General features: G+C 36.6%; 1 long non-coding RNA gene across 2 annotated transcripts in view; it reads left to right on the top strand.

Annotated features, from left to right (window-relative positions):
- The window catches only part of LOC105725876 (uncharacterized), a 64,179-nt gene that overhangs the window by 15,486 nt on the left and 28,455 nt on the right, over positions 1 to 20,238 (top strand). The window contains exon 2 of one of the 2 annotated variants that reach the window (XR_010345577.1): positions 1,815 to 1,912. This is a non-coding gene — a long non-coding RNA (uncharacterized LOC105725876). Of the gene's footprint in view, positions 1 to 1,814; positions 1,913 to 3,243; positions 3,381 to 20,238 lie in introns of those variants that run through there. The other variant, XR_010345576.1, reaches the window with a different exon arrangement.

Below are 20,238 nucleotides of genomic sequence, written 5' to 3'. Positions count from 1 at the left end.
GTTTAATTAGATTATTTAAACTTGCAAATGTAATAAGTGAAATTCTGACTAGTGATATAATTTATTAGTTGTTATGAGTAGGGAAAATTTGGGGTGGTTTAATGTAGTTAAATCTTTATCTATCTTGGCAGGAAGTGAGTATGCAACAACTAAGATTGAGGCATCAAAACTTTGTAGCATGAGCAGATTATTTACAGATAGGGTAACTAAAAACAATGACATAAATGTGGTTACCTCTGGGAAACAACATTGGAGGGATTGGGAAGGGAAGGGTTGGGGGCCTGTTGCTTTTTGCATTCAGCTCCCTTGAATTCATTTGTTCTTTCATCTAACAGACACTGTGGGCCAAAAATGTGCCAAACACATATAAATCAAACGGACTTTGTTGAAGATTTGGGGAGACAGGATATTTTCTATCACAACAGTGCCAGAATTTAAAATTGAATATTAGAGAGGCTTGTTCTTAAAACTTTTTTGCTAGGCACTTTGTGCCAACCATGTTGCTATCCTCTTCTCTCTGTTCATCTTACATTCTTATTCTCTAACAACTTTTTCAGTAGTCTCAAATCCATACACAGTCTTGTTTATTGGTGTTACGGGGAACTCACAAATGGAGCCATAAAGAAGAAATGCGACCTCTCCTATGTTTCACTTCCAGTGGGGTTGGCGGAAGGTCCCAGGATTTCTGTGAAGGGGATTTGTGGTTTTGGAGTTTCAGGTAGTGATGACTCAAGCAGCAGGGACCTCAGTCTCATTATTCAAATCATTAATATAAAATTCACATACAATTTCTGCACAATTGATTGAATTGGGCAAAACAAATTAGAGCATTCAGACCACTTTGTCGACGATTTTCATTCTGATATTCTAAGAAAGAGAACTTGCTCCTTAGAATTTTGCATTGGTTCTTCCCTCTGCCTGGGACACTTTCCCTTCCTATATGCATAGCTAACTTCCTCACCTCCTCAGTGAGACTGGCCTGCCCTCACTGCAAAATGGCACTCCCAAGCTCACTCTGCTCTACTTTCTTTTTATCATAGCACTTATCAGTGTCTAACATAGAATTTGCCCACTTCCTGTACCTATTGCATAATGTTTGTTTCCACCCACTAGAATGTAAACAAGTAAGATCAGGTATTTTTCATTTCGTTCACTGATGAAACTTACGTATCTGGAACAATACCGAACGTGATGGAGCACTCAATAAATACTTGTTGAATTTCAGTGGTCTCTCAAATAACATTTAGCTCATTATTTCCATAAAAGATAGGCATTTAGCCATGTTATGTAATTTGTTTGGAATGTGCTAGCATTACACTGTTGCATAAAGTTTGTGAAGAATTATATATTTCCCCAGGCAAATGTTCTGTATCCCTGTGAAATCTGCTTGATATCTGGGCTGTCAGTCAGAAGATCTAGGCTTTAATCTCATGTTGTCTGTTAACTAGATATATAATATTGGTCAAAGTACTTCACTCCTCTCAGTGTCACTTATGTAATTTATAAAATAATGAGATTGATATAAATGAATTCCAATTTATCTTCCTCTTTTATTATATATTACTTTGTGACCACATGTGAGCTTGAAATACAACAAAATGTTAATTTTGTGTTTTTTATTTTCTTCTGAAAGCAATTAAAACATGTACTTATCTCAGTAATTTCAAGTCCAATTTACTATAGTAGTTAAGAGCTATCCTTTTGGGAATTAGAAGGTCTTGATTTTAACACTTGATTTACCACTTATAATCTCAGTGGTTTTTTTGGTTTTGTTTGTTTGTTTGTTGAGACAGATTTTTGCTCTTGTTGCCCAGGCTGGAGTGCAATGACGCGATCTCGGCTCACCACAACCTCCGCCTCCCAGGTTCAAGCAATTCTCCTGCCTCAGCCTCTGGAGTAGCTGGGATTATAGGTATGTGCCACCACACCTGGCTGATTTTGTATTTTTAGGAGAGACTAGGTTTCTCCATGTTGGTCAGGCTGGTCTCAAACTCCTGACCTCAGGTGGTCTGCCTGCCTCAGCCTCCCAAAGTGCTGGGATTACAGGTATGAGCCACTGTGCCAGGCCAGTATTTTTTTAATACTTTTATTTATTTATGTAATTTATTTTTCTGTAGAGACAGGGTCTTGCTCTGTTGCCCAGGCTGGTCTCAAATTCCTGGGCTCGAGCAGTCCTCCTACCTTGGCCTCCCAGAGGCCTGGCATTACAACAGGTATGAGCCACCGCACTGGCCCTTATCTCAATATTAAACAAGTTATTCAATATTTCTCAGCCTCAGTATCCTCATCTGTAAAATGAATATAGTAATAATATCAATTTCAGTAAGAATGTTTATATTTATTGTAAAATTAGATAACTCATACAAAAACATTTAATACAGTGTGTGATTCATGATAAGGGCTAAATGATTGTTAGCTTTTTATGAAATACTAACTTTAGTAATACCTTCTATTTACATGCATTTGTGGAAATAAATGATGACCAATAAAATAAGAAAAGTAAAGGCTATTTATTCTGTGCTTGCTATAGCAAGGGAGTCAGCCATTTTCCCTGGCACTTTGGCAGACACTCAAAGGCAGGCAAAAGAGTGGAAAAGCTTCTGGGATTCCCTGATCCGAGGCTGCTGGCGTGGGGGTGCTGGATGCAGGCGAACCAGAAGCAGAGCATCCTATGTGATTTGTTAGGGTACATATTTGGCTTTCTCTAGTTGGTTCTAAGTTGAAAGTGGAGACAACAATTAGGGAACCTGTCAGTTATTAATCAAGTCCTAATGATTTGGGACTGACGATTATTTAGCTTCCTGGATTGTCACTAGAAATAGTAACCTGGCTTCCTGCAATTCTGTCTTAATTCTGTCTGCAATAGACTGGTGTTCTGGGCTGTTTATTGTAGGTAAGGGAGTTGCTTCCCTGGACAGGTTGCTAAAGGTTGTTGGTCAAAGTTTTATTTTTATATATGTTCTGGCCATTGTCCATTTACATATTCAGTCTCTCAGGTTCATAAGAATACAGCAAAATTTTAATATCTTTCATAGAATTAGGCTTTATAACATCTCAATATTAAATACAAAGATAACTAATTTATTAATTTGCATTGATATGTTAGCTTTCAAGTTTATTCTAATTAACTGGTAATTTAGTGCCACAGTGGTATTTGCGTGCTGATGGTAGCTCAGCCTTTATTAGCAAAGTTATTGAGACAGTTCACCATTGGAAAATTGATGCTTTTAGTGTTTTTTTGTTTGTTTGTTTGTTTGTTTTTAAAGATGGGGTTTCACCATGTTGGTCACGCTGGTCTTGAATTCCCGATCTTAGGTGATCCGCCCGCCTTGGCCTCCAAAGTGCTTGGATTACAGGCTTGAGCCACCACACCCAGCCAGGTTTGTTTTTTTTAAATCAGAGTTTGATTTAAATATTGCTGTGTAGTTGGTGCTGTATAAACCTATCCAATCAGCATTTTGCAAAGTACATTACCTTCCCTTAATCCATTTTATCTTTGAAAAAAAAAAGCCTTAGAATAAATACAACTTGGCCAGGCACAGTGGCTCATGCCTGTAATCCCAGCATTTGGAGCACTTTGGGAGGCCAAGGTGGGTGGATCACTTGAGGCCAGGAGTTGAAGACCAGCCTGGCCAACATGGTGAAACTCCATCTCTACTAAAAATACAAAAATTAGCCGGGCATGGTGGCATGTGCCTGTAATCCCAGCTACTCGGGAGGCTGAGGCAGGAGAATCACTTGAATCCAGGAGGCAGAGGTTGCAGTGAGCTGAGATTGTACCATTGCATTCCGGCCTGGGTGGCAGAATGAGACTCCGTCTCAGAAAAAAAAACAAAGGAATAAATACAACTGTTCTTTGTATTTATTGATGTTCTTTTTACCTAATCATCTTCTTCAGTGCCAGTTTGTTTTTTAAATTAGAGAAAATTTTAAGGTACATTGCAAAATTATATTTGGAAATGAACCCATTTCCCACATTTCCCCCCAGAGCCTTCAAAATTTAAATTTATGTCACTGAATAGGATGCTTTTCATAAAGACACTGATATTATTTTTTCCATTTAACTGTATTGTTGTTATTTTGCCCTTTATTCTCTTTTAAAAGATTAGTCTCCCCAATTAATAAAAGTTTGTATGACCTAGCAGTTCTTGCATATGTATAGTATGTATATTCATTGTTAAATGGCTTCTTGATTTGGATATTAATCACAAGAGGTGATTAACAAGTAACAGTGACTTAACAAGTAACAGTGTACTTAACAAGTAACAGTGACTTATTGGAAGACTCTCATTCCTGTTGAACATTCACTACTATTTTGCATTTATTCTCTATAGAATTGAAAGAAAGAACTATAATGTCAAATATATCAAATACAAGGTTATTTGGAAAGAAAACATGAATTTCCACCATTATATAATTTATTCTTCATATGTTTCCGTGGTAGGAGAAGAATTATTAACTTGGCATTTTAAGGTATTTAAATTGTGAAACTATTTTAAAAATAATTTTCATTTATGTAACAGTGATATTATCAGTTACATTAGCATTACTAGAATAGCCCTATTTTTTCCTTGTTCTGAGACTAAAAATAGATTTTATAAGTACCAGAAATAGTAGCTTTAATTATAAATGTAAATTGCTATCTTTACAATTTTGTTTTAGAATATGTGTCAGTCACTACATAGTTAAAATAATGATTTGGTTAACTAATTACCTGTTACTTTACTATAACTAGAATGTTTGAAAAGGAGTGTCCCTTTGGGAGATTGCCAAGAAATGTTCTTGTGTGTATTTTTATGTTAATTTATTAGAAATCAATGAAAACTCATGCTAAGTATGCTAGAATTTTAGTGTGGCATTCAGAGCTCAAAACTAGGGTTTGCAATTAATTTCCAAAAATAGGTTGTAAAGCATATCCAGTCTTCTATGTTCAATTCCAGAGTGGCAGGGGAAATTAATCTTTCCTGTTTAAAATAAATGTATGTTAAGAGTTAATCTCCAGATTTAAGCAACAAAAGACCATCAGAGCTTTAGATAAACTAATGAAAGAAAAGAGATTCGAACTCTATCCATTTAAGTACTTTTTTTTCTCTTGAGTATATGTTTTATTTGCAGGAGGATTCTATTTGGCTCCTTTACAAATCTGCCTGCTCTTACTTAAAATATGGTCTTTTTCTTTCATTGTCATGGTATTCCTTCCTTACTTACAAATATTTATTTCAAAGTATCTTTACAACTAGACTATATCCTTTTTTCTCTTCCCTGGTTTACAAATTCTCCTATTTGTTGTGTCTGGCTAATACTTTCTTACAGTGATTCATTCATTTCCTGAAACAGATTATAATCTCCAACTGTAAATTCTTCTCCAGCAGGGGGTTGATTTGGGTGTTCTTACTATGTACTCAGGATATAGAATCTGAACCACAAGATCATTCCACATTTGCCTCTGCTTACACTGATAGATTTCACCATACCTGGACCAGTTACAATGCAAACATCTCCATTTAGGATCATTCTAGCCAAGTAGGCAAAATGATCATGGACTCCACAGGTAGAGGTACTGGCTTCCTGTGGGTGACTTCTTTTCTGCCCAAGATTTTAGACAGGGCAAGCTCCTTTGCATTTTGCTAGGCAGGGTCAGTGGCTGAGCTTCTTCTATTTCAAGGGATGGTCAGCTCCTGGTTGTATGCAGGGAATTTAGTTTGGAGATTTTCCTGTCAATTTCAAGCTTGACAAATCTTCCTTTATTATATTTGATCTATGTGTTTGCATTGGGAGAAAGGGGTCCTTCTAATATTAGCTTGTGTTGGTATGTTAACCGCAATTCATTGATTTTTTTTTTTTTTTTGAGATGGAGTCTTGCTCTGTAGCCCAGGCTGGAGTGCAGTGGCATGATCTCGGCTCACTGCAACCTCTGCCTCCCAGCAACCTCTGCCTCCCAGGTCCCGGTTCAAGCAATTCTCCTACCTCAGCCTCCCAAGTAGCTGGGATTACAGGCACCAGCTAATTTTTGTATTTTTTAGTAGAGATGCGGTTTCACTATCTTGGCCAGTCTGGTCTTGAACTCCTGACCTCATGATCCGCCCACCTCAGGCTCCCAAAGTGCTGGGATTACAGGCGTGAGCCACCGCACCCAGCCCATTGATTTCTTTAATATTTGCAAATCTTTCTAATCTTTCATTATATTATTATTTTTAGGAGTTCTGATTGAATTTGTTAATCATTTCCTTATCATTATAATAACATTTACTTGTATCCTGGATGCAAAGGTGATAAGTAAAGAATTTTTCTTTTTTCCCCTCCTTGAAATAGTCAGCTTAGTTTAGTCGAATATTATTTGGTTTCTAAGTGATCATCATTCCTAGAGCGCAGTAAACTTATTTTTTTTCCCAGAAGGATCAAGCCATTACTTTGAACTTGACTTCGCTACTGGTATGCATGATACTTAATACTTTATTATTATTTGGCATCTAGCCAGTGAAACTACTTTAGCAGAAGCATTTACGTTTAATTATTCATTACTCAGAGTCAGAATTCCATTCCATGAGAGTAGGACTAGCAAAAGCCAAGAAAGTTCTAAATAGACTGAGTTACCATGAAAACCAATGTGTTTGATACTGACAAATGGAACAATGCAGACCTATTTTTAAATCTGAATTAAGTAAAAGTGGACACTAGAGTTTTGGCTTGCAATAGAAGCCTAGTTACCAGAATTGGGACACAAGGTGGACAAAGTCATGCTTTCAGCTAAGTTTAGACGTAAATGTCACAGCCACAAATTACATGAGTCCAATTAGTTAAATATTCTTAGAGAAGGGCCATAACCCATTGGAGCTGATTCATTGTCTTATACTCACTCTTCAGTCCTCTACTTAGTCATTCCTTTAGACATGCATCCTTTCCTTCCAGCATGGCCCTCTGGTTACCCCATTCACATGCTACAGACCAATGAAGAGCACTCAGGACTGCCGAGGAAAGTTGGTATAGAGGCAGCACTTGGCAATATGTCTCCATTATTACTTTCTGGGAACAATTCTGACGACTGTTTCCCCTAGCTCCTCTGCTTCTTTGGTTCCAGCTTTTCCCTGGTGACCATGATCCAGCTTCATCCTATTTTAGATTTCCATCTGGGACACTCCTATAGCTATAACCAACCCATCCTAATGGGCTTTATTTGTTCAACAAATTTCTTGAAGGGTGGCCTATAAATTCTGTGTACTTCATTAAATAGAAATATGTTATGTTTCTTAGCTTCATCTTATGAAGATATATTTTAGTGCCAAAACCTGGAGTAAAATAGCGTTAAAACTTTATTAACTCTATTTTTTATTTTTATTTTGTGACAGAGTCTTGCTCTGTCACCCAGGCTGGAGTGCTATGGCATGATCTTGGCTCACTTCAACCTCTGCCTCTTGGGGTCAAGCAATTCTCCTGCCTCAGCCTCACAAGTAGCTGGGATTACAGGCGCATGCCACAACACCCAGCTAATTTTTATATTTTTAGTGGAGATGGGGTTTCACCATGTTGGCTAGGCTAGTCTCAAACTCCTGACTTCAAGTGATCCGCCCACCTCAGCCTCCCAGTGTTAGGATTACAGGTGTGAGCTATTGTACTTGGCCTATTAACTTTATTAACAGAAGAAATTATTATGTTCTTTTTTCCTCCATAGTCTTTTTATTACTTGAAAGGCATCAAATTTCTGATAGTGTCAATACAGTCACTACTCTGACTTGAATAATGTATTAACCTGAACATTGAAAGAGAAACTGTAAATCTAATGCAAACATGCAGAAATTACATAGAAACACATGTAGATCTTAGCTGTCCTATATATGTAAATCACACTCTGTGGAAAATTCAAAAGGAAGCCACTGTTCCCTTTCCTGTCTTTGACTTCCTAGCGTACCTGTACAAGTTAGGATTCTTTGACAGTATGCTACCTCGTGCTCATTGAACAAATATTTTCTATTTATCTCAGTGTCTGCCTGTTTATCTTATTCTGCCCAAATCCAACTGTAGGAGTTATACTCTTCACCAAGAATACAAGCCCTATGTCTTAGCATAGTCTACAAGGTATGTAGTCTGTTTTAACTATAGCTTACCCCCTTACACAAGCTTCTGGCAACCCTGAAATCCTAATAGTTACATGAATACACCAAGCTGTTTCTTGTCTCGAGCCATTGTGCCAGGCATCCTCTTTCCCACGAATGCCCTCCTGTTTATTATGAGATAGAATTCCATTATGTGAACTGCCACAACCCATTTACCAGTTAAAGGACATTAGAGTCGTTTCCGGTTTGGGACTGCCATAAATACAAATTTTAAAAATTAAATTTTTATACAGGTCTTTGGGTAAAGATATATGTTGTTTTATTTGAGGAAATGCCTAAGGATGGGAATGCTGAATTATCAGCCAAAAGTATGTTTACCATTATAAGAAACTTCCAAACTCTTTTCCAAAGTGTATCATTTTCCATCCTCACCAGCAATACCTGAGAGTTTCAGTCACTCAATATCCTCATCAACACTTAATGCTGTCAGTCTTTTAATTTTAAACATTCTGGTCATATGTAGTTACATCTCATTGTGGTTTTAATCTGCTTTTCATGAATTATTAATACTTTTGAGCATCTTTTTATATGCTTATTTGGAATTCATAAATCTTATTTAGTAAAGTAGCTATTCAAATCTTTTGCCCATTATTGGGTTGTTTTTATTGTCTTTTTTTTTTTTATGTATGTTTTTTGAGACAAGGTCTTACTCTGCTGTCCAGATTACACAGTAGCCTCAAACTCCTAGGCTCAAGTGATTCTCCTGCCTTAGCCTCTTAAGTAGCTAGAACTACAGGCACATACCAACATGCCTGGCTAATTTGAAAAAAAAAAACAACGTTTGTAGAGATGGAGTCCCACTGCATTATCCAGACTGGTGTAGAACTCTTAGCCTCAAATGATCCTCCTGCCTTGGCCTCCTAAAACATTGGGATTACAGGTGTGAGCCACTGACTTAGTAATTTTTGAAAAATGAATTTTATTAGGAATAGACATTGTGGGTTTATCAAATATCTGGAATGTTTTAAAAACATTTATTCTTAATAATTTTTAAACATATTTAAGCTAATAGCCCTCTACAATTAAAAATATATTTACATTTCTACTTTAGAAGTAATATGTGGTCATTACAAAAAATTAAGAGAAAGGGTATATATTTCTGTAAAAAAAAAAAGAAAAGAAAATGAGTCCAGGTGTGGTGGCTCATACCTGTAATTCTAGCACTTTGGGAGGTCAGGATGGGTGAATCACTGGAGGTCAGGAGTTTGAGACCAGCCTGGCCAATGTGGTGAAATACCATCTCTGCAAGAAATACAAAATTAGCCAGGCCTGGTGGGGCACGCCTGTAGTCCCAGCTACCTGGGAGGCTGAGACACAAGAATCACTTGAAGCCAGGAGGCAAAGGTTGCAGTGAGCTGAGATGGTGCCACACTGGGTGACAGAACAAGATTCTTTTTTTTTTGAGACGGAGTTTCACTCTTGTTACCCAGGCTGGAGTGCAATGGCGCGATCTCGGCTCACCACAACCTCCGCCTCCTGGGTTCAGGCAATTCTCCTGCCTCAGCCTCCTGAGTAGCTGGGATTACACAGAACAAGATTCTTAAAAAAAAAAAAAAATTAGAGATATGAGAATCATTCTACTAAATGTAACAACTGTTATTTTTGTATATTTCTTTCTATAATATACATATATGTACCCATATAAACATATACTAGATATATACACACATACTTTTAAAGTTCTGCTTTGATTATTCTTTTAAAATCTTATTTTAATAATTTCCTAATAGTATACACTATTGTTTTCTATCATGACATATTTAATTACATTCCTTCCTGTTGAGCATTTAGGCATAAAACATGGCATTTACTAACTTAAACATCTAAACCAGGTAAGTGGCATTCTGAACTCTCTTCTGTGTTTTTATCCCCCAGTGTACTACAGGTTTGGGTTGGCCCAGAGTTGAAGTCTTTTTGTATCAAATCCAGTTGTCCATTGAGAAAGCTAGTGGCCATATCTCTATCATGGGTCTCTTCCTCCTCTCCTTATATATGGCCGAGTTCTAACATAAAACTCTTTAAATGAAAGAGTGGGAAGGAAACCTCATTGTGTTCTAATGGATGATGCATTTTCACAGATTATATTAGAGATCAGGCTTCTCACTGCTTTAAGAGCATTAAGGAATTCATTTAAGGTAACTTATGTCTTACCAGAAAAACAAGTTCTTTATCTGGAATCAAACAATGTTGAAATGAATTAAAGAATTTGAGTATGCAGTGTTGTCTTTTTGCAGAAAAATGAATGGGAATTCCAGTGGATAATTTATCTTCTAAATCTGAGTACTTGTCTAGACTCTAGAGATCACAGATACTTATTTATTTGAGATGGAGTTTCAGTCTTGTTGCCCAGGCTGGAGTGCAATGGCGCAATCTCGGCTCGCCTCCCGAATTCAAACGATTCTCCGAATTCAACGTCCGCCTCCCGAATTCAAACGATTCTCCTGTCTCAGCCTCCTGAGTAGCTGGGATTACAGGCATGTACCACCACGCCCGGCTAATTTTGTAAATTTTAGTAGAGACGGGTGTCTCCATGTTGGTCAGGCTGGTCTCAAACTCCTGACCTCAGGTAATTCACCCCACTCGGACTCTCAAAGTGCTGGAATTACAGGCATGAGCCACTCTGCGCGGCCAGATACTTATTTGTATCTTGCTTTCATGAGTGGCCTGGGCTATGGCACACGGATAGTTTGTCCTGACATAACGTGCTTTGGTAGAATTCTAACAAGAGTTTTTTCACCTTGCTTTAAAGGATGTGAACAGAATTCTGTTAAAGTGTAAATGTGCCTGAAATAATGAGTTATCAGAACCTTAGCAAGAGTGACACAAGAAGCCTTAAAACTAAGTGTATATTTGTGTTTCTATCATTTGTAAAAACTTACTGTGTACTTAAAACTGATTGAAATTTATTATATAAGGCCGGGCGCGGTGGCTCACGCCTGTAATCCCAGCACTTTGGGAGGCTGAGGCGGGTGGATCACTTGAGATCAGGAGTTGAGACCAGCCAGACCAACATGGTGAAACCCCATCTCTAAATAAATAAATAAATATTTTTTAAAAAAGAAATTTATTATATATAAATTACACTTTAATAATTTTAATGAGAAAATCAGATATACAGAAGATAGCCTCTTCAGATTGGGAGAAACAATTGGACTAAATGGTTTGCAACAATGTCTCCTTAACTTGATCTCCTTGAGATTTTTTTTTTTTTTTTTGAGATGGAGTCTCACTCTGTCACCCAGGCTGTTGTACAGTAGCTCAATCTCGGCTCACTGCAATCTCTGCTGCCCAGGTTCAAGCAATTCTCCTGCCTCAGCCTCCCGAGTAGCTGGGATTACAGGCGCCTGCTACCTCACCCAGCTAATTCCTTGAGGTTTTTCTCAAATCAGTTTCTATCCATGTAACACGTTTAGGAATGTACTCTCACTTTTAAAAAATGTTATCTCAGGCCAGGCATGGTGGGTCACGCCTATAATCCCAGCACTTTGGGAGGGGGAGGTAGACTGATCGCTTGAGCCCAGGATTTCAAGACCAGCTTAAGCAACATGGCAAAACATAGTCTCACCAAAAAAAAAAAAAAAAAAAAAAAGGAAAAATTATCGAGGCATGGTGGCACCTGCCTGTAGTCCTAGATACTCGGGAAGCTGATGTGGGAGGATCGCTTGAACCTGGGTGGTCAAGGCTGCAGTGAGCTGAGATCGTGCCACTGCACTCCAACCTGGGTGACAGAGCAAGACCCTGTCTCAAAAAATATAAAAAATAAAAATAAAATAATAAAAGTATCTTTTTTTACTTAAAAATATTTTTATTTAAAAAGATAACAGTAGTTGAAAATTACTAAATTTTACCAAAATTATGATGTTTATTTACTTTTCTTTGCACCTTTCCATCCTTAGAATTACCAATTTATTTTTTCTTTTTAATGTTTTTCTTTTTGTTTTTGTTTTGTTTTAAAAATATAGACAAGGTCTCACTATGTTACCTAGGCTGAACTCCTGAGCTCAAGTGATTATCCCGTCTCAGTCTCACAAAGTGCTAGGATTACAAGGGTGAGCCACCACACCCAGCCAGATGTGACCTTTTTTTTTTTTTTTTTTGAGACGGAGTTTTGCTCTTGTTACCCAGGCTGGAGTGCAATGGCGCGATCTCGGCTCACCGCAACCTCTGCCTCCTGGGTTCAGGCAATTCTCCTGCCTCAGCCTCAGATGTGACCATTTTTAACACTTCAATTTCTATCCTGCTACACCTTTCATTATAAAATACAGACATACATTATTTTTGTTAACCAAATTGTATCATAACTAACACATTATTCTGCAATTTACTTTATTCAGTAATATATCACAGATATCCTTCCACTACTTGTACATCTACTTTATTATTTTAGAAGTGTGAATTGTATTCTAATGAATGTGCCACAGTTTATTTAATCAGTCCCCAAGTGATTTACTTTAAATTTGTTCTAATTCTTTATAATTTCAACACTGCTGTTTAGAAAATTCTCAAACATATGGCTGGGTGCAGTGGCTCATGCCTGTAATCCCAGCATTTTGGGAGGCTGACGAGGGTGGATCACTTGAGGCCAGGAGTTTGAAGCCAGCCTGGCCAACATGGCAGAACCCCGACTATACTGAAAATAGAAAAATTAGCCAGGTGTTGTGGTGTATGCCTGTAATCCCAGCTACTCGGGAGGCTGAGGGATGAGAATCTCTTGAACCCGGGAGGTGGAGGTTGCAGTGAGCCAAGATTGTGCCACTGCACTCCAGCCTGGGCAACAGAACAAGACTCTGTCTCAAAAAAGATAGATAGATAGATAGATAGATAGCCACACATATATTCTCAAACATACACCCTAGTTCATGTGGGTAAATATTTCTATAGGAGACATACTTAGAAATACACCCAATAGGCCAAAAGGTATGTGTATTTTGACTTTTTTTAAATAGGTACTATTTTATAGTCCCAAAAATAGTAATAAATATTTTTATAGGTACTAATTCACAGATCCTGTCCTCCATTGTGATGTTTTGAATTTTTGTCTATCTCATAAATAAAAATGGTATCTTCAATTTGCAGTTCCCCATTCATTAGTAAGATGAAATGTTTTAAAATATTTACTTAAATATTTATTAATTAGCAATTTGTATTTATGTTCCCACACCCACCTGGTCATATCTATGACTATCATTAGCCTTGTCTGTGGGAGCAATTTGTTTATGAGATGTAAATTATTTGTCTTACATGTTGGAAGTATTTTCTTTAGGTCTTGTGCCTGTAATTTGGAGATCAGAATTTTGCTTGGGTGCAGAGGAGATTTAGTATTTAATTACAAATTGGGACTATAACGATTAAAATAAACTTTAAAATGCTTCAAGTCAGAGAGACCAAAGTTTGAATCCTCTCTGCCATTGACTGCCACTGTGATTTCACACTAAGTACCTGGCCTGAGATTCAGTTTCATCTTCTGTTAACTAGAGATAATAATACCTACTGCATGAAATTTTTATTTGATATGATGTGAATACTTGGCCTATTTCTATAGATAGTAAATAAATGAAAGCTTAAATTATTTTATTCTGTAGTTTTATTATTGTATTCTCTAGAATCCTCAGATCTGGCTTCATCTTAATTCAAATCCAACTGCTGTTGTTCTGACAATTAAAGAAACACAGTTTTATAAAAACTCTGATATATTAGTTGTGAAGGGGATGAGGGCGAATCTTTTATAAGTTTTCCTTTACTATAAATACCTTTAATAAGGCAGACTTTTTTTTTTTTTGGAGACGGAGTCTCACTCTGTCGCCCAGGCTGGAGTGCAGTGGCATGATCTTGGCCCACTGCAACCTCTGCATCCTGAGTTCAAGCAATTCTTCTGCCTCAGCCTGCCTAGTAGCTGGGACTACAGGCGTGCACCACCACACCCAGCTAACTTTTTTGTATTTTTAGTAGAGATGGGGTTTTATTATGTTGGTCAGGCTGATCTCAAACACTTGGTCTCAAATGATCCGCCCAGCTTGGCCCCCCAAAGTACTGGGATTACAGGCATGAGCCACTGCGCCTGGCCAAAAGGCAGACTCTTTTAATGTTAAAATATTTAATGTTTATTACCTCAATAATATTACATTTTAATATTGCTGCTGCAGCATTAAGAAGCACATTATCATCAACAAATACTTATGCACCTAATTTGTACGAGGTGAAAGATGTGTAGAAATTTATATTTAAGTAGTCTTTCATAAATATTAATGCTTTAATAAGTTTTTATATTTTATATTACTCTATTTTTATCTCCTAATGTATTCTATATGTAATAAAGAATTTTAAAATATTTTAATATAATTTTAAAATGTTTAACTGTTTGGTCACCGTCACACTTTGCTGGTTTGTAAATTTGTATAACACCTTTGAAAGATAACTTGGCAATACAGTGTGCTTTGTTGGATCGAACATGTCATTGATCTTGTAGGGGCAGCAAAATTCCACCTCCATCTTCTTAGGGTCCCTGCTGAGTCCAAGAATTAAACTGACATAAGACAGATCAACAGGAGAAAGGCATACAAAATTATTACCACAAGTTTTAGGTGGCATTGGAGGCATCATAAAGAAACAGAGACCTGAAGAAACATAGTCACTTACATATGGATAAAGAATAGTAAGTTACGAAGAAGCCATCAATTATTTGGGGAGATATAAGAGTTAGTTTATCAAGTTATGTATAAACTTCTCTTGGTCTTGACTTCTTGTCCTTGAGGATAAAGATGTTGCTTCTTTCACATGGGAATCTCATCTTCCGCTTTTAAGAAACAGCAGAAAGGTCAGAGTACACCTACTGTTTTTCTACTTCCTTTAATTAAATAGTCAATATTTTAACTCCATTTCCTCCATCAGGAACTTCCCTAGAAGTTTCACATATTAAAAACTGAGTCGCTAGCTGAGAAGAATCAGGTTAGTAGCTGAGTAGAAAATATCTGCAAAGGAAGAGAAGAACATTAATTGGAACAAGCAGAAGATAATAAATCTAAATATATTGTCCCAAATCTTAATGGATCAGTCTCTTAGTTATGAGAATAGTTCAGTCCAGTTAAGCAGTTGTGTCTCATTTTAGGAGGCAGTGTTGTAGGTGGGCTCCCAACCAAGTTAGGCCTCTAGATGATGTGAGCAAACAAGTGTTAAATAAGAGGTTTTTCTTTGGAAAAGAAAACAGAAAAAGTCTAATATACAATACAATAATCTAAATACAATAGTTGGAGCAATTTGTTTTTTTGAGTCCAGAGGGTAGTCAGTTGAGAAGATGTTTAGATGTTGGGCTCTAAGCATCTTTAGATAGAGGAGTGAGGACAAGTAGTGGCAATTGTGATGACTTCCCTGGTTTGTTGTTTGAATATCTCTGGTAATGCCATTGGGCGTTCTGGTGAACTTTCTAAGTGATCTATATTGTAGCAGGCATGAAAGTTGTCCACATATGACCTTTTAGAATGATTTCCCTGAAGTTTATATCAGGTTGTCCAGTTTCAGTTCTCGGACAATTTTAATTGCAAGTCAGAAGGATGGGAGAAATTTAGAAATACTAATTTAGAGAGTTGTAGTCAAAAATTAGAGGAAACTAGAAGAATTCATAATCCAGTAATATGAGCATTTTGGAAATATTCATATTAATAACATAATAAATATAGCTCAAAGAAGATTAAACATAATTACTTATTTGATAGTATGTCCCATGTACATTTAGCATACCAAATAAGCCTATTTAGTTTAAGATCTATCTTTTTATAAGGAGAGAGGATAAATGCTTTTGAGACATTTCAGGATCCCATTTTGAACATTTCTGATCAGGTATGGTGGCTCACACCTGTAATCCCAGCACTTAGGGAAGCTAAGGTAGGTGGATCACTTGAGGCCAGGAGTTTGAGACCAGCCTGGCCAACATGGTAAAATTCTGTCTCTACTAAAATACAAAAATTAGCTGGGCATTATGGCAGGCGCCTGTAATCCCAGCTACTCTGGAGGCTGAGGCAAGAGAATCGCTTAAACCCAGAGACAGAGGTTGAGATTGCACCATGCACTCCAGCCGGGGTGACACAGCGAGACGCCCTCTCAAAAAAAAAAAAAGAAAAGAAAAAAAAGAATAATTTGATTTTGGAAAGTTGTCAAAAATGTCGAAAGGTTTAAATGATTAAAGAGGATCACAATAAACTGTGAAACCATACCAGAGTAGCCAAAGATTTTAAAGGCAAATATGGAAACTTAAAAATAGTTGTAGGGAAAAGCTTAGATTCTTTAATAGAGAGGGCTCAGTTTTTTAAAGTAATAGAGACCTGATAAAAGATAACATGAAGCATAGGAAATTATTTTGATAAAACACAGAATCTTTGTTTCCTGGGGAAATTATTCGACAGTTAAAGTAAAATGGTTTTATAATTTTCTTATCACCGGCAGACTAATCACCAAGAAAACTTTGTTCTTTTAACAGAGAAGACCAAATTCTAGTTTTGTGTCAGTTTACTCCTTATATTAAGGCTTATTTTTAAAAACCTTTTAGCAAATTCATTCAATTTACTCAGCTTGACTATATAAGATTTCCTCTTTTGCTTTCTTTTTGACTTTCTATAGCCTTTCAGCTTTTATCCTTTGTTCATTGATTCTTTCTGAAACAACCTTTGAAATACCTCTAAACTAAAACAAAATTACTCTTTCCTATAACAAAAATACATCTTTCGTATCTTGCAACTTTTCTTACCAAAAATATCTTATTTTCCTTGTGTATTTTGCATACAAAGTTGTTTTCCCTTATTATTTCTAGTAATTTTAAGTATATACATTAATTAAAATCTTTTTTTTTTTTTTGAGATGAAGTCTCACTCTGTCGCCCAGGCTGGAGTGCAATGGCGTGATCTCTGCTCACTGCAACCTGGGCCTCCCAGATTTAAGCAATTCTCCTGCCTCCAAGTAGCTGGGATTATAGGCACCCACCACCACATCCAGCTAATTTTTGTATTTTTAGTAGAGATGGGGTTTCATTATGTTGGCCTGTCTGGTCTAGAACTCCTGACCTCGTGATCTGCTCACCTCAGCCCCCCAAAGTGCTGAGATTACAGATAATGAGACACTGCGCCCAGCCTAATTAGATACTTAACTCCCAGTGACTTCAGTTTCTGGTGAAAACCTGGAAGTAAGCATTGTCTTTCATAAATTTGTGAATACATTATTTCATGATTTCTAGAAATATATGCTATATTATAGCACAGTTTGTCAATATGGCACAGGACACGTTTATTAATAGACCCAAATATTTTTTGTTCCTCTGTAACAATAAGTCGTCAGACTTAAACTTATTTTCATCAGTTAATGTTTCAGTCTTATATTTTATTTGGAAATGATCTTGATATTCCATGAATATCCATCATTTAAGTTAATATAACTTAAGGTTTTAAGTCACCAAAAAGATTCTGGAAACTATGTTTATGTAGACATATCTTACAAAACGTATCAGTGTTGAAAACTTATCTATAAACTGTTATTCTATTTACATTTATTAATTTACTTGATTTTAACAATTTATTTGAATTGCTCATGAAAACTTCATGAGACATTACATCTCATCATTAACTTACTTTGCTGTTTTTATCCTTATCTATATCTATTAGGCAAGTATTAAACACTATTGAAGTAAAGCACCTACTAAGTTAAACATTCAGCCTTTCCTTTTTCTGTTTTACTGTCATACTTGACATATATCAGGTAATTTCCTTTTATTGTACATTTTATTCTTAGATTGAATTTGTAATTTTACAATCTTAAACATAAGATTTTTGATTAGTAAATCCAGGTTGAAGAAGTTATATGCATTATATTTAATGTTGACAATTTGGAAGGCATGCCTGCTTTAATTAAACCACTAAACTTAAACCAGCTTTTTTTTAAACCAAGGATTATCTCAGATCACATGACCTTGAAGAACATTTAATTTAGTTTTTATTTGTCCTGAGATAATACTTTATGTAAGCACTTATTTTCTTGCTTTAAACCATATCCTCTCATTTGTCCTGAGAAAATACTTTATGTAAGCACTTATTTTCTTGCTTTAAACCATATCCTCCCATGGGTACCAATAGGAGAGTTTTGATGGTTTTTCATTTGTTTTAGAATGAGAGCTATCCAAAAAATACTTTTAGTTAAAAAAATGCAAATCTGCTAATCTAATTATACCTACTTTAATTTTGACTAAAAACCAATAAGCTTTTTTGTGGCTTAAAATCAGTAAGTCTTTTATGTTTTCATCATAGATGCAAGAGTGTGTTCCAAAGAGGGTGCAAAAGATGTAGTCCACCTCAAGATCCAAAGTTATTCCCAAAAATAGCCTAAGAAAGCCAAGACCTTCATTTTTAACAAGATATGGAAGGTTGAGACAGTTCCCTGAGAGATGACATGGTCAGTCACACTAAGAGACACTTTGTGTTTTCGACGCCTAGCCAGCAGGCTAGCTGAGCTGCCTGACGCAAGCCTAAAAACTTGCACCCCAATGGCTGGCAGAGACCAGAGTAAATATTTTCACTGGTCACAAAGCTGAGCTCTCAAGACATAAAAGAAGATGAAAGGAGAATCTTACTGTGATTTTGCTCCTTATAACAAATAATACAAAAGAGAGACAAGGAAAACAAGGATCATTCCTGCGAATGTGGATCAGTGACCAAAATTTGGCCAGAACCAAATTCAAAAGGGTCACAATTTAAAGAACCAATTGTTACAAACATTTTTATTCTGCCAATCTGAATTTGGAAAGGAAGGAATAAGGAAAATGTTTTTGTCTTCCTCTCTCAACCAAGCACCATAGACAGAGCCAGGAAAAGTGACTTTGGTAAGAATTCCCGTCTTCTGCCAGCTTTTGTCAGTTCTCCCAGGATTACCTCCTCAGGCTCCAGAGCAAGTGGAGCAACCCAGTCTTTGAGATAGGGGTCTTGCTGAGTTGCCCAGACTGGTCATGATCTCCCAGGCTTAAGTAATCCTCCCACCTCAGCCTCCTAAGTAGGCATCCCTGTCTTTTAGATTCCCATCTTTATTCCAAGAAACTGTAGAGACAGAAAAACTCCACCTCCATCCTCTTAGGATCCTGGCTGAGTGTGAAAATTAAATTGACATAAAATATATCAATAGAAGAAAAGCTCACAAATCTATTTAATACAAGTTTTATATTGCATGGTCACCTTCATAAAGAAATGAAGACCTGAAGAAGCAGTTAAGTGTCAGTTACTTACATACTGAATTGGACAAAGAATAGTAAATTGTGAAGACACAGCTAAGTTATGTGGGGGGGTCGGTGCTTAAAAGATAAGAATTATTTTAACAGGTCTGTATAGGATTCTCTTGGTCTTGACTTCTTGTCCTTGAGGATAAGGATGTTGCATCCTTCACATGGGAATTTCTTCTTCTGCTTTTAAGAAACAACACAGAGGTCAGAGTGATGTTTTTGTAACTACTGTTTTTCAAATGCCTTTCACCTAAATACTCAATAGTCAGAATGTCATATTTTTTAACTCCTTCAATCGTTAAGATGCAACGTTATCACTAAGGAAGAAATAAAGCTGCCTATACATTAACACAATGATTTCTTATCATTTATAGTGTTTGTTTTATACTTACTGAGTTATTTTAGAATTCCTTAGATGTGAATTTTTATTATTTAGACTTCTAATGCATGTATAAAAAGAAAAATACAAGCAAACCACTTTATATTCAGAATCCAACTCTCCGTGTTACTCTTTTATGTGGAGTTGTTTATGTCCACATTTCTCTACATAATTTTGTCTCCTGTGCTATCAAGGATAAAACGTTATGTCCTTCTTTCAGTGGGAGTGGCTGAATCCAAGTATGTAAATTTTGAAACATGTGTGTTCTTCATCTTGCCAGAAGGGGTCAATAGAAATTTCTTAGGGAATAGCCAAGACTGTTATTTCTTCTTCAGATGATCTCTAATAGAGCTTGTGAACCAAAATGTGGAGGGGTACAGTGATCCAGTTATTGCTACCAGGTATACCCACTGAGTTCACACACACAAAGGCAGTGAAAACTACTGCCTGGCCAAAAGTGAAGTTCGACATCATAGGTTGTATGTTGCATCCCGAATTCAGAC

This window comes from Aotus nancymaae, unplaced genomic scaffold (genome assembly GCF_030222135.1).
Source record: "Aotus nancymaae isolate 86718 unplaced genomic scaffold, 86718_ANA_hifiasm-v0.15.2.pri h1tg000036l, whole genome shotgun sequence".
Classification (NCBI taxonomy): Eukaryota; Metazoa; Chordata; class Mammalia; order Primates; family Aotidae; genus Aotus; species Aotus nancymaae.
Note: the sequence above shows the minus strand (reverse complement) of the source record. Positions and strands in the feature narration are given on the sequence as shown.